The sequence below is a fragment of the Nicotiana tabacum genome, chromosome 24, assembly GCF_000715075.1.
Source record: "Nicotiana tabacum cultivar K326 chromosome 24, ASM71507v2, whole genome shotgun sequence".
Lineage (NCBI taxonomy): Eukaryota > Viridiplantae > Streptophyta > Magnoliopsida > Solanales > Solanaceae > Nicotiana > Nicotiana tabacum.
Genome location: NC_134103.1, coordinates 92,885,670 through 92,901,718, shown reverse-complemented (window position 1 = coordinate 92,901,718; position 16,049 = coordinate 92,885,670). Strand labels below are relative to the sequence as shown.

The 16,049-nt window shown below is 34.9% G+C and overlaps 1 non-coding gene across 1 annotated transcript; it reads left to right on the top strand.

Annotated features, from left to right (window-relative positions):
• The first annotated feature begins 1,801 nt into the window (after window positions 1–1,801).
• On the top strand, window positions 1,802–1,908 carry LOC142178704 (small nucleolar RNA R71). Its single transcript, XR_012706969.1, has one exon. It is a non-coding gene; the product is annotated as a small nucleolar RNA R71 (small nucleolar RNA).
• The last annotated feature ends 14,141 nt before the right edge of the window (window positions 1,909–16,049 follow it).

Below are 16,049 nucleotides of genomic sequence, written 5' to 3'. Positions count from 1 at the left end.
CACGACTTCTATTAGAGAGCAGTTAGCAAATTCACTTGGTCGCCGCATAAATTTCTGCACGTTGAATGTTATTTCTTCATCATTAATCTCATTTTGAGCTCTCCAATTTCACAGTCAATTAAATCTCTCCTAGTGGCCAAGAATGGTCTTCCCAAAATTATGGGAATCTCCTCGTCGACCTGGCAGTCAAAAAAGACAAAATCTGCTGGGAACACAAACTTCCCAGCCTGTACTATACATCATCAAGGATACCAGAGGGCCTCTTCACTGTCCGGTCGGCTAGCTGTAGTAACATGGACGTGGGTCTAGCTCTTCCAATGCCTAACCTTTTGTAGATAGCCAAGGGCATCAAGTTTATACTTGCCCCCAAATCACACAATGCTTTAGCAAAAGAATAGCTGCCTATCGTGCATGGGATTGTGAAACTCCCTGGGTCTGACAACTTCTCAGCTATGGGTCTCGTCACGACTGCACTGTAGGTCTGTGTCAATGTAACAATGGACATGTCTTGGAAGTGAATTTGCGAGACATTAAATCTTTCATCATTTTGGCATACCCAGGCATCTCCCTCAACGCATCAATTAGTGGAATGTTCACCTGTATTTGTTTTAACATCTCCATGAATTTCTTATATTGCTCGTCCTTCTGATATTTGGCCAATCTCTGCAGGAATGGTGCTGGAGGTCACTTCTTTCCTGTGATTTGAGTTTTATATTGCTCAGGCACTGCTTCTACTGTCGTTTCTTGTGCTACCTCAGTCTCCTTTGCAACCTCTTTTTCTTTGCTTGTGCTCTCTTGTGCATGTTGTACCGTCACCTCAGTTAACCTTGTTGAATCATCTATCTCAATGGGTACTGGCATAAGTGTTTCAGTAGGTCGGCTTTCGCGAGCAATCTCTTGCTCTAGATCTAGGTCTCTACCATTTCATAGACTCACTGCCATAAGCTGTTTCGGGCCCTGATCTTTTGGAGTGACTTGTGTGTCTGCAGGTAACGTCCCTTGGGGATGATTGTTTAGAGCCATAGATGTCTTTCCTAATTAAATCTCAATACCTTTTATCGCTGATTCATGTGAGTCCACTCTCTCTTGCATTTTTCCAGTGGACCCAATCAATTGTTGCAGCATTCTATTGTTGTTGTCTAGCATTCCCTTAAGTTTAGCAAACCCATCATCTTGTCTCACAATCTGTTGTTGTTGAGGTTGTTGATAAGCCAGCTGTTGATTTTGCTGGTTGTAACCCTGTTGCCTTTGGTAAGGCACCACTTGACCTTGTTGTCGCATAGCTCCAGGATTGTTGATGTTATTGTACTGCTGCTGTGCTGGTATATATTGTTGATTCTGTTGTCCCTAATTCTGACCACCTTGCCTCTGCCCCCCATAGTTGGCTACATAGTTCATATCTTCCTGATAGTGCTGGTTGTCACCTTCTGCACTCTACGAGCATACATAAGGTTGGTTAATGCATGGTGTACATAAGCCCCCATTAGTTGCATCAACTATATGTACCTGCTGCTTCTGGCCTGATTCATCGATCCTTTTGGTGAGGATACTCATTTGCGTCATTAGAGTGGCCATATTTTCAGCTATGGAGTTGTTTGGGTCCAAAGCCACTGAGTGAACTACAGGAGTGATCGTAGAGTCTCTTGTCATCCATCCTGAGTTTTGGGCCATCTTATCGAGTAGGATCTTGCATTCTCTGAATGTTTTACTCAAAAATGCTCCACCTGCTAAAGCATCAACATTGGCCTTTAAGCTATCTGCCAGTCCCATATAGAACCTCTGCCCCAACATTTAATCTGGAATGCCATGATGTGGACACTTAACCAGTATACCCTTGAACCTCTCCCACATTTCTTGTAGTGATTCTGTCGGTCTCTGCCTGAAGCTCAATATATCATCAATTTGTTTGGCAGTTTTATTGGGTGGGTAGAACTTGTTCAAAAATTGCTTGACTAATTCCTCCCAAGTAGTGATGGAATTTATGGGGAGTGAATTAAGCCAAGTCTTAGCTTCTCCTGTCACCGAGAATGGAAACAACAACAACTTTATTGATTCTGGTGTCATATTAGTTTGCCTTTGCGTGACACATATCGACAGGAAATTCTTCAAATGCTGCTGAGGATCTTTAATGAAAGACCCTGAGAACAATCCCTCGTTCTGCAACAAATGTAGCATGTTGTTTGTGATTGGAAATATTTCCGCTTGTATCTGAGGGACTACAATTGCAGTTGCTAGATTATCGGTGGTGGGTTGTGCCCAATCATATAATGCTGCTTCTGGTACAAGAGGCACCACACCCTGATTGTTTGGTTCATTCGCATTGTTTCTGTTGTTGATTGGATTTTCTATTCCGTCATCCATGTCTGATTCGATTTGGTCTGTTGAGTTTTGTTGTTGTTTGCCGTTCTTGTTTGCATGATTTAGTTCCTTGAAAACTTTCTCAGGACCTGATAATGCTTCGAGCAATTCACCAGTTCTCGAGGAGTTCCTAGGCATGCACCTGTAACACCCAAGACTACAAACGTTAAAATTTCAATGTATTTGGTTTAAAATGAAGAAAATTGACTAAACTAAGAATTATAGCACTTCTTTTAGCTGCAATTAATAACACCGTTAATTCTCCAGCAACGATGCCAAAATTTGATCACGCCCAACTATACTTTATAAAAAGGACTAAGCGGTCGTTGCAAATATATTCCGGCTAATAAGTCCGGAGTCGAATCCCACAGGGAATTGACCTATCAAACAGAGCTACTAGACTCGCACGAACTCACACAATCAATCTTCAGAAATATTTAAGTAACAATTTGGATGTTTACTAACTAAATATTACGTAATGAAAATGCAACAATTAATAACTAACTACTAACGGGTTGTAGACAAATTGTGGAATGATCTAAGGTTGTGATTTCCCCTATTGTCGAAATCTTTTCCACTACGTTTTCTACAAATTCGCCTAAGTCGTATCTATCGATCATGAGCACTTTGATTGTCGTAACTCTCTCTCTCGAGTAATTACCACAATTTACTAGACATATTCTCCCGAATTACGCTAGCTGGCATTAAGTACGGCTCACTAGGATCGTACCAAGGTTTCGTTATCCCTAATCCCACCTTTAAACCCTTCGTATTGATCCCTCATATATCTTAGGAGTGATATTGTTCAACAACTACCTAAATATGCACTCTCTCCCGAGTAATACATACTAAATAGGCACAGCCAATTGAGGGCCCTTCAATCAACCACAATAATATTATAGTTGAACAAATAGAGAAAATACTACGGCAAATCTATATTAACGTAACAGGAAAATCATCCTCCAATAGGTTCCATCAAAACCCTAGATTAGGAGTTTAGCTACTCATACTCATAGTAACAATATCCCGAGTATTTTGCATAAATAAATTATAAAGTAAGGATAAAAGGATGTAGGAATTGATGAGTCTAGCTCCCAACGGTTGTTCCACGAGCTATCCTTGCCTCTGGTTGCCAAAAGTTCCCAAAATTAGCATTTTTAGGTCTATTTATATGTGTAGGAAAATACCTAAATGCGTAGGCCAAGTCCTAATCAAACCAGGAGACGAAATAAGTCTTCAAAGCTCGGAATGTGCGTGCCTCAGACCTGGCCTCGCGAGGCATAACACCAGTTTAAGCTCGCCCCAGGCCTGGCGTCGCGAGGTATAATGCCTGCTTGAGCTCGCCCCAGGCCTGGCGTCGCCAGCTCCCACGCGAGCTAAAGGGCTCGCCCAGCCTGCTCTAACGCCTGCTCTAGGCCTAGCTTCGCCAGCTTTTCATTTGTCAGCTACTCACTTCTTTCTTTCTTCTTTTCAACTGTTTTCGAGCACGCTTTAGACTTTCATTATTCCTTTTGCTCTACTTTCATCTCCAATTCACCTACACATAAAATAGACTCCATTACGCGCAAATAAAGTATAATTTATCATTAAAGCATATAAAATGTAAGGCGAATAATGTGCTAAACTGTGGAATTATAGCCACACATCACAATTCAAGTTAGTGCGCTATTAATATGACTTTTACATTATAGTTAGCATATACTAGCCGGAATTTACAAAGTCATTATAAAATAGCTACTATTTTATGCGGAGATAAAATCTGGACAAAAATACCAATATAATATGCTGGATTATGGAGCTCATGTGTCACGACCCGAAATTTTCCACCGACGGGACCGTGATGGCGCCTAACATTTCACTTCCTAGGCAAGCCAACGTTAGAGAATCATTAAGCCAATTCCTTACTCCCATTTAGTAATTAACAATAATTAACTAAGATAAAATATAACAAGTACGGAATATCATAAAACTGTATTAATTACTACCACCCGGATCTGGAGTCATAATTCACAAGCACTCTAGAATTTACTACAAGTAATAGTCTGAAAGAAACACAACTATCTAAATGAAAGAAAACAGTAGGACATAAAAGATAGACGGGGACTTCAAGGTCTGTGAACGTCGACAGATCTACCTTGAGTCTCCGGACAGTGGATCAATAGCAAAATCTCGATCAACCTGAGCCGGTATCAAAATCTGCACAGAAAGTGCAAAGTGCAGTATCAGTACAACCGACCCTATGTACTGGTAAGTGTCGAGCCTAACCTCGACGAAGTAGTGACGAGGCTAAGGTAAGGCACCTACAAATCAACATGTACAATTTAACAATGTATATATAAATAACAGAAATGAAGAACTAAACAGGAAATGTCGGGAGGGGAACATACTGAGGGGAATACAAGATAAAGAACTACAACAAAATGATCACCGGAGCAGTCAATATACCATGAATCAACAGAAATATTGAATACAGTAAGAAAAAATGCACGGCATCACCCTTCGTGCTTTTACTCTGAATCTCACCATAAAATAAATAGAAACGGCACGACATCACCCTTCGTGCATTAATTCTCATATCATGGCACGGCATCACCCTTCGTGCATTAATACTCACAATATGGAATGGTATCACCCTTCGTGCGTTAACACTCACAATATGGAACGGCATCACCCTTCGTGCATTAACACTCACAATATGGTACAACATCACCCTTCGTGCATTAACACTCTCCCTTACCATAATGCAATGCATAAGTATAAACAGGGAGATAGAATAACAAGTATAAACCTTACTTCAATATTTGGTTCCATAACATCAATCTCAACTTTGAAATAAAAACTCAATTATTACCAGAAAATTCGTAAACATGATAAGAACGATAAATTGAACAACACTAGTATAACATATAGCGATTAGGCATAGGAATGAGACAATATAAGAAAAACTGAGAAACATGGAAAACAGGTAAATTGGCAGCGCATAAGTACTCGTCACCTCACATATACGCCGTTCACATGAATTTCACTTAGCAAGTAATCTAAGGTTCCTAATTCCTCAAGTTAGGGTTAGACACAACACTTACCTCATTCCGAAGGCCACTTAATTCTCAATCACAACTTTTCTTTTGGAATTCACCTCCAAACCACTCTTATCTATTCAAAAATGACTCAATAATATCAAATATTGCTTAAGAGATCAATTATATTGCATAAATTAAATTTTCCCAAATTTTCCTCCAAAAGTCAAAAAATCGATCCCGGGCCCGCTTGGTCAAAACCCGAGGTTCGGACCAAAATCCTTTTACCCATTCATCCCCGAGCCCAAATATATAATTAATTTTGGAATCCGACCTCAAATTGGGGTCTAAATCCTCAAATTTCAAAATTCCTAAGTTCTACCCAAATATCCTAATTTCACCATAAAAATTCTAGATTCTAGGTTGAAATCTTGTTATAAGATACAAAAGATTGAAAGAAAAGAGTTGGGAATCACCTACCTATGATTTGGGGAAGATTTGGTCTTTGGAAAATCACCTCTTAAGGTTTAGGGTTTTGAAAATATGAAAAATGAATGAAAAATCCCGTCTAAGCCCTTTTTACTCAGCTGTAGGTGTCACAATTGCGACCTGAGCTTCGCAAATGCGAAGGAACAATCACAATTGCGATGTCCTTCACAATCCCGTTGCCTTCGCAAATGCGAGGAAAGTGTCGCATTTGCGACCACTGAACCTCGCAAATGCGAGTATATGTTCGCATTTGCGAACCTGCCCTTCCTAGACTCCCTTCGCAATTGCGAAGGTAACCTTGCAAATGCGAGAACTGCTTGCCCAGGCTTCTGATCGCAATTGTGATGAAAGCCTCGCAATTGCGGACCCTGTTATGTTTGCATATGCGATGCCTGATCTCGCAATTGCGAGATCAGAGGTCTGCAACAGGTTCAGTTATACCAGAAAAATGTTCTAAGTTCAAAACATCCCGTGGCCTATCCAAAACTCACCCGACCCCTCGGAACTCCAAACCAAACATGCACACAAGTCTAAAAATATCATAGAAACTTGCTCGCGCGAACAAATCGCCAAAATAACACCTAGAACTACGAATTTAGCACAAAATCAAATGAAATTCTCAAGAACACTTTAAAATTCATATCTTCTCAACTGGACGTCCGAATCACGTCAAATCAACTCCGTTTCTCACCAAATTTCACAAACAAGTCTTAAATATCATAATGAACCTGTACCGGACTCCAGAACTAAAATACGGACCCGATACTAACAATACCAAATATCAATCAATTCTTAAAAACAAATAATTTTCAGACTTTTAATTTTCATCAAAAATTCATAACTCAAGCCAAGGACCTTCGAATTCAATTCCGGGCATACGCCCAGGTCCCATAATTTGATACGGACCTACTGGGACCGTCAAAATATGGTTCTGAGCCCGTTTACCAAAAATATTGACCGAAATCAACTAAAATTAATTTTTAAGGCATAAATTCTTATTTTCATCAATTTTCAACATAAAAGCTTTCCGAAAATCTGCCCGGACTGCGCACGCAAATCGTGGAGGGTAAAAATAAGATTTTAAAGGCTTAAGAGCGCAGATTCGAGTTTTAAAATATAAGATGACCTTTTGGGTCATCACATCATGTGTATAAACTTTCAGAATATTATATTGGAACTCCAGCACATAATGAAATTTCAGTACATTATGCTGGAATCTCATATGTAAAAAATTCGAATTCTAGCATATTATGCTGGATTTTTTTGGATATAAGAGTATTTTTGTTCAGATTTTATCTTTACATAAAAAAAATAATTAAATTTCGATTACTTTTGTACTCTTTCTGAATTTTTTCCGTTTCACATTGATATTGCCCATGGTCGGCTTTTATTGTCTTTTCTTATTCTTCTTCCCCTACTTTGCTTTCGCCTTTAACGCAAGAATATAACTACCCAACAAATAGATGAAAAAAAAATAACTCACAGGTTGTTCAAACCACAATTTAATACTCCGTAGTTACCTTTGAAGCAAAATCTGACAGAAAATGGGAAAATCCTTGACGTTTTCTGTCTTAAGTGATGGCATGCATGTTAGCAACTTATGATTGATTGACACATAAGAATTACTTGGAGTTGAAAAAAAAAACGGTTTCCAAAAATGTATAACTTAAAACATGATATGTTTTCAACATACCACGATCAAGTAATTCTCTTCTTGGGTAGAAATGATAAGCATTTCTAAGTAGGCATGTGGTCGGTTGTGTTTAATTATTCGGTTTATCTTGAAATAAAACATTTTATGCTGTTAAAATGTAGTGTATTACAAGATAAAAATGCCTTAAATAAGGCAATCCCATTCCATGAGGCAGAGGCTGATTTAAAATTTAAATTTTATGAGTTTAAATTCGTAATTTTATCACAATAATAATTCAGTATAATTTTATTAGTGGGGTCTGGGAAGGGTAATTTGTAATATATATATATATATATATATATATATATATATATATATATATATATATATATATATATATATATATGAGTCAAAGTTGTTGAATTCGGGTGAACTCATATCTTGTACGGTACATTATATTTGCCCCTGCCTACAAGTCTAGTTATGCAGGAATTATAAATATATAAAATGGACACTCGTATAATAATGCATATTAATTATGCCTTGAATAATAATGTAATGTAAGAAGTACCTACTTTATATTTTATTTTATAAATATTCTAATCCATGTATTACTTATACATATATTATTATTCCACATTCTATCATGCATAAAATAATATATAGCTTCAACATAACTTAATTCAGGTATTAAGTCAGAGGCGGATCCAGGATTCGAAGGTTGCGGGTGCCACCATGTTATGCATATAATATACATGTCAGTAGCTATAAAGACAGATTAGGAATAATGGGTTGGTTCGGTTAGTTTTTAGTTAATTTGAATAGGCCTTTCATTCACAAAGCAAATAAGTTCGATTTTAGTTCAAATTTGTAACGCTTAATTTAAACACATTCTAAATAAAAATACAAAAGAAAAATAACATTTCATGAAAGAGCGCCTCCAATATAAATATTTGCTTAAAGAATACCTTAACTACACTATATATTCATTATTTGACTAGATTAATTTAATTGTATTGTTCTTTGTTTATTTTTTCATCTTAATTGTTGAGTTATATGACAATTATTTTCAAAGAAAAACCTTCAACATTCAACCTATGATATTCGACTCAAAACGACTATCAATCAAGCCATTTAATTTTTTTCAAAACGCAATAGAAGATATTGCTCAAATTATATTCCAATATATAAATTAATATCGTTTTATTAAAAATAAAGAAATTATATGCTAATTAAAAATAATTCAAATTACCTATAGAAAATAATTGTTCATAAAGTAAAGTATAATGATAAAAATAAAATGATGAGTGAAAGTTAAAAAAATGAGGAAGAGAGACTTAGCAAGTAATAAAAGGAAGGAAAAAATAGATAAAGAAGGAAAAGAGGTGGAGCCCTAGGGCTCAACTGAAAATAAAGAAAATCTTAATAAATAGGAAAAAGGAAAAATCAAAGGAGCTTCTCCAAGAGGGAATCGAACTTGCATTCATGAGGCCAAGGAAAGCCTTCAAAGGGAAGGCTGAACCAATGGCACCCGCTTTCACTTTGTGACTTTTGGGTGCCATTCTATCTATTTATACGTTTCTTTACAAAAATTTTATGTACATAGTAAGAATTTTAGTGAAGCGAGTGGATGCCGTGGTACCCCTACTTCGTAAGGTAGATCCGCTCCTGGTATTAACTACCAACCAAATGTTACATTAGTTAATTAATGCGCGAATTATCTTTTCTTGATACGGCCAATCAATGTTACATTAGTTATGATTTTTTCTTCTTCTAATCTACCAAACAAACAATATTTTATTTTAGAGAAAACTACCCTCTATAACCCCTCAAAATTTTAATAGCCCATATTTTTGCTCATTGACAGAAAATGGCCCTCCGGCCCAAACATATTACATCTAATAGTCCGAAATATCTATTTTGTATATTTTTTGTATATGGATAGTCTATTTTGTATATTTATTGTATAGTGACAGTCTATTTTGTATAATGACAGTCTATTTTGTATATTTTTTATATAGTGATAGTCTATTTAGTATATATTTTGTATAGTGACAGTCTATTTTGTATTTTTTTGGTATAGTGACAGTCTATTGTATATAAATTGTATAATGACAGTCTATTTTGTATATTTTTATATAGTGACAGTCTATTTTGTATATATATATATATTGTATAGTGACAGTCTATTTAGTATATTTTTTATATAATGAAAGTCTATTTTTGTATATTTTATATAGTAACAGTCTATTTTGTACAGTGACAGTCTATATTATTTAGTATATTTTTTGTATAATAACAGTCTATTTTGTATATTATTTTCATTTCACTTCAACCAACCCTTCATTTCTGTTGTGCTTTTACTAAAATATCCTCCTTACATCAATCTAATTCCTAATATTACCATTCACCTTATGGAAGTGGGTAAAGCTGAGATAAACCGTAACAAGCGATCCCGAGAAGACTCGAAGTCCGCCTCGGCCGGGTCAAAGTGAGTGCATACAGAGGAGGATGAGGAGGCAGTTCTCAACTCACACGAGTCGAACCAAGTTAACTCGGAGCCTGAGGTGAACCCTAACTCTGCCGAACCTGATGCCGGTCTAGGCTTGTATTCGTCGGACGTCAAGCAGATAAGAGAAGAAATATTGGATATCTTAGATGAACCGGAAACTGTTACAGACAGTCTACCGGAGGTTCAGGATCTGGACTCGGTAGTCAGGAGCTTCGAGGAAGAGATTGTTTATCCGTTAACTCAGCCTCAACCAGACCTCTGCTACCTTCTAGAAGCATCGGATGACGAGCTCGGCCTCCCTCCCACCGCTTCAGCTTCTGATGACCATTTTAACGCCAAAATTGACACGCCGGAGAACGCCGCAGGAATTAGATTTTTGTTTCCGTGATAGTTGAATCGGTGGCTATCTTTTTAATTAGTTTTGGACTATAAAATGTATACTGCAATTTTGTGACTAGCGACTGAAATTAGTTTGTATAGACCGCCATAAATGAAGTTTGCTCTTTATTGTATGGCAGCATTTTGTGATAGAAATATTTTTCTTAATCCGTCCACGGTCCAACTAAACGATCCCTTAAATGATAGAGGATGAAATTGTGACAAACTAATAATACTAGTAGCCTGTTTGGCCGTGCTTCTAAAATGAGCTTATTTTAAATAATGCTTTTCTTAAAAGTGCTTTTCAAAAAAGTATTTTTAATAAAATATATTTTGTATTTGACTAATCTATATTATTATAAAAGCATGAATACAATGTCTGTTTACAAAAATAACCTTATAATATTAAGCATAATAACTCATAATAAAAGGATATAACCAGAATTCTAGATATTAACCTTATAATCCTATTAGTTTTTGGACATAATACTATACGTTAGGAATCCTACATGATTACCTTTAGAAATCATATTAGTATAATTACTTTCCGGCTATCTAATTCATATAAAATTGAATAAGTAAATATCTTTAGTCATGTAATCCTATTACTTTTAGCATATACTTCTTAAAAATTCCTATTACTAATTTAATTTGAAGACGTATTGTAATGTCCTATTACTAATTTAATTTGAGAATGTATTATATTGTCCAAATCCATTTAGAAAAAGGAGAGCCTATATTATTATAAAGACATAAATACAATATTAATATACCCTAAATTATTAAACGGAAGAACTCATAGGAAATGACATAATTGCAATAACTTATTTTTTAGACTACAATACCTTATATGCTAATTTTTAATATTTAAGATTTTAAAATTAATAAAATTTTATCTATTAAATTCTTATTAAAAATATGAAAGAAGATTTAATAAAATCAATTTCATAAGAATCCTCCGTATTGACAATACATTACCACTCCATAATGTCAAATACCAATAAACAATAAAAGTAATATCAAAGAGACTTCATAAAGAGTTGAATTTGAGAATAATAATATTTTTATATTATATTTGAACTACTTTCTACTCAAAAAATATATTTTTTTAATCAATTTTCGTGTAATATTAAAAAAAATACCCAATTATTATACAACAACTAAGAAAATATTTAAGAATATAAATGTGTGAGAAAAGTAAAAAAAATAGTTGGTAAGAGTCAATACCACTAATAATTCTACAGACATAAAGATCTAAAAGTGAAATGTTATGTCATTTTTTTACTCTTTGAAAATAAAATTTATGATGGATAAAGTTATAATTAGGATTAAATATTCAAAACAGGAGATGGATTAATATTAAGATCTGAATCATCATAGAATAAATTATTTTCTATGTTAAAACTAAATAATTAAATCTTTTAATTAATTATTTAGCAAAAGAATCCAATTCAATTATTTTTTTAAATTCATCATATGAGTAAAATTCTTATTCAAGTTTAAAAAATAATCTTAGTGTACATAAATTTATTCCATAAAAAGAGCGTTAAAACATAAAGTAATAAGGTTAGTATATTATTAAGAATCAAAATGCTATACAAGTGTCATCCCTTCGTTGGATGTCGTGATGGCACATAGTCTTAGGGACTAGGTAAGCCTAACATTTACTGAAAAAAATACAATATTAATTAACGATGGACAAATGCGAAGTAGAATTCTCTATACCATACTTACAATCCCAAAACCGGTAGTACAAGTCATAAGCTCTACTGAGTTACTAGAAAGCCTATAAATATAACTGTTTTGAAGTAGAGATAAAACGGTGCGAGAACAATATCAGAAGGTGACTACGAAGCCTGTGAACGCAGCAACAGGTTTACCCTTAGACTCCACAGCAAGATCCGTATAGCTAGCTAGCGGTCAACTGACTCCAAATTACCTGGCTCTGCATAAAAATGTGCGAAAGTGTAGTATGACTATACCACAGTCGGTACCCAGTAAGTATCAAGACTAACCTCAGTGGAGTAATGACGTGGTACAATCAAGACACTCACTAGTCAAATAACCTGAGCAATATAGCGTATAAAAATAATCTAAAACAAATAGCAGTGATAACAACAATAATCAACTAGTGATATAAATAGTAAGGCAGCAAGAACACCATAATTATTATTCAGACGAATAAGAACCACAAGTACAACCAATTAACAAGTCTTTCAAATATAAATCTTTCATATATAATTCTTGCGAATAAATACCCTCTAAATATATTTCTTCAAATAAGTATCCTTCGAATATCAAACTCTTTCAAATAAATATCTCATATCATAATCATAAAATATGGTTCTCAGCCCCCTTTCATATTCTCACGGCACCTCATGCGCATATCTCTATCACAATCGCGCGGACAACTCTTGTGCCAAATATGTCAATACATAAAATCCGCACGATCAATTTCTTTTCAATAAAGTAAGGTTATAATTTTTAAATCAAGTAAGAATTCAACAAGGAAATGAGTTTATTTTAGAAATAATTTGAGTGAATAAAATGACATTTCAATTTAAATAAAACATCAGATAAGCTACTACTGATTTGGATGTAAAAACTTATCAAATTAAAATATAATAGTAGTTTCTTTTATTTAAATCAAATCAATCATCAAGAACAAGTACAAACCAGAAGTACAAATCCTCAAAAGTCTCGTACGAAAAATCCAAAGCCAACACAACACTACAAGCAATACAAAATACTTAATATTAAGTCAGATAATACATCATAGAGAACACAGGAATTTACATATTACTGAAAAATAAAATAACCAAAGACAAGTGCAACCATAGAGAAATATCAACAAAAAGGGGACTCCCGAGGTATCGCCTCGTAGTCCCAAATCATAAATAAATTTCAACAAACAACAATGCCCCAAGGCCATCATAAGTCATCACAAACATATTTCCGACATAGCCTACCTTGTCTCGCCACATGCGCAATAATAAAGTAAATGCCCACCTTGTCTCGCCGCACGCGCATAATAATATTCTCATCTTGTCTCGCCACATGCACAAACCCATATATATATATATATATATATATATATATATATATATATATATATATATATATATATATATATATATATATATATATATATATATATATATATATATATATATATATATATATATATATAACCGCCTTGTCACGCCGCATGTGCAAATATAAATAGTAACAATAGCACGACAGAAACCTCGTGCAAACACCCGAACACACCCCTTAACAATATCACAACATCTCATAAATTACACCTCAAGTGCTCAATTATCACAATATATCACATATTTGCACATCAAGTGCTCAAATATTATAGCTTGCCACAGAAATCAACAATATATTAATTTTCATAATAAGGAGCCCATGGCTCGACCATAATGTGCACAAATCTTAACAAAAATATTCGAGATGATTTACTACCTTTATAATTCAATACCAATTTCCACAACATGAACTGAAAAATAATTCATCAAGGAACAACGCCTTTTTTAATCTAAATTTTTGGCAAATAGATCAATGCCTCCTTTTAAACTTACATAATAAATTATTTGCAAATGAATAATCCATAATGAAATTATCCCCAGACAATATCAACTCAACAAAAATACGAGATTCACATAAAAATCAAAGTGGCAATCACACCCAATTATCATATAAAAATAAATTCAACAAACAAGGATTTAGGCATGACAAATAAAGGATTTACTATGTTCCAATAATTTTTCAATTTAATACATAAGGGCGTCTATAAATTTCAACCAATGTAATTTGCATATATAAACCAAGTACGTACTTGTCACCTCGCATACATGCTTTCAATTACAAAGTTTTTACCTAAGACTCAATACCTAAGGGGTAATTTCCCCCACTCAAGGTTAGTCAAGATACTTACCTCAAACCGTGAAATTCTTTACTCCGTTGTGCCTTTGCCTCGCGGATTGGCCTCCGAAAGCCTCGTATTTAGTCACAATTAATTCGATATACTCAATACAAATCGTAGGAATTAATTCCATATGAATTTACTAATTTTTCGGATTAAAATCTGAAATTCATCTAAAAAATCAACAGTGGGGCCCACATCTCTAATCACGGAAAAACTTACGAAAACACCCGTTCTGAGATGAGTCCAACCATACAAAAATTACCATTATGAGACGAGTCCAACCATATAAAAATTATCAAATTCCGATGTCAAATGGACCTTCAAATATTAAATTTTTATTTTTGGAAAGTTTTACAAAAACCCCAATTTTCTCCAATAAAACTCGAATTAAACGATGAATATAACCATAGATTCATGAAATATAATCACTTTCGGATGTAGAACACTTACCCCAGTTGAAGTCGTGAAGAAATCCTCAAAATCGCCCAAAAATCGAGATCCAAAAATCCCAATCGAAAATGAAGAAATGACAGATTTTCAATCCTTAAGTTTCTGCCCAGGTTTGCATTTGCAGACTAAAATTTCGCATTTGTGAATGAACAGTAACCTCCCATGAATAGTGTTTGCAATTACGATATATTGTTTGCAATTGCGAACTGCACTAAAATCCAAATATTATCGCAATTGCGAACTTCACTAAATTCCAAAAATTATCGCAATTGCGATAAATTGTTCGCAATTGTGAATGAACAGTAAACTTCAATGAACACTGTTCGCAATTGCAATAAATTATTCGCAATTGCGAATGAACAGTACCTCACCAGAAACCAGCAAACTCAAACTTCTCCGAAATAATCCGAAACCACCATGAAACTCACCCGGAACCTCCCGGACACAAACCATATATGAATTTCAATCATAAAATACGCTACGGACTTGCTCGTGCACTTAAAACACTGAAAAGAGGTTGTCTTGACCTGATATTGACCATGGTCAAACTCTCAAATTTCTTAACTTTACTAGTCTCTCAACCAATGATCCAAAAATACACCCAAGACCCTCAGGACCCCGTAAAATCATAGCAACAAGTCCCAAAATATGATACGAACTTAGTGTTGTCGCGACCCAATTCCATTTTTGGCCGTGATGGCGCCCATCACCATTGCTAGGCAAGCCAACAGTGAACAATCTAGTGATTTTCCCATTTTAATAAGTTTTTCCCAAGTAAATAACTTTCCTTAATTTAATAGGTTTAGCAAGAAACAGATTTAAATTAATAAAACGAAAGTAGCTGAATGTATTTATGGCCATAGGAATAAAACCAAAATCACAAGTCTATTAGTGTGTGCCAAGATTTGGTGTCACAAGTGTGTGGGCTACTAGTAAAATATACAAAAGATCTCTACTCTACTGTTTGAACTAGAATAGACAGAAAATAAATCAAAGAGAGACTCCGGCTGCTGTGAACGGCTCGGAAGGGTAGCTCACCGTGTGGTCTCGGACCAGAAGTCAAGCGTGCGCGCTAGATTGATAACCAGATGCACCTGACTCAGATCCTGCACATCAAGTGCATAAGTGTAGCGTGAGTACATAAACAACATGTACCCAGTAAGTATCTAGTCTAACTTCGAAGAAGTAGTGACGAGGGGTCAATTTCGACACTTACTACGGGCCAAAAATATAATAGTATGAAGTTCTAATTAAACATGATATATAAAATGATAATAG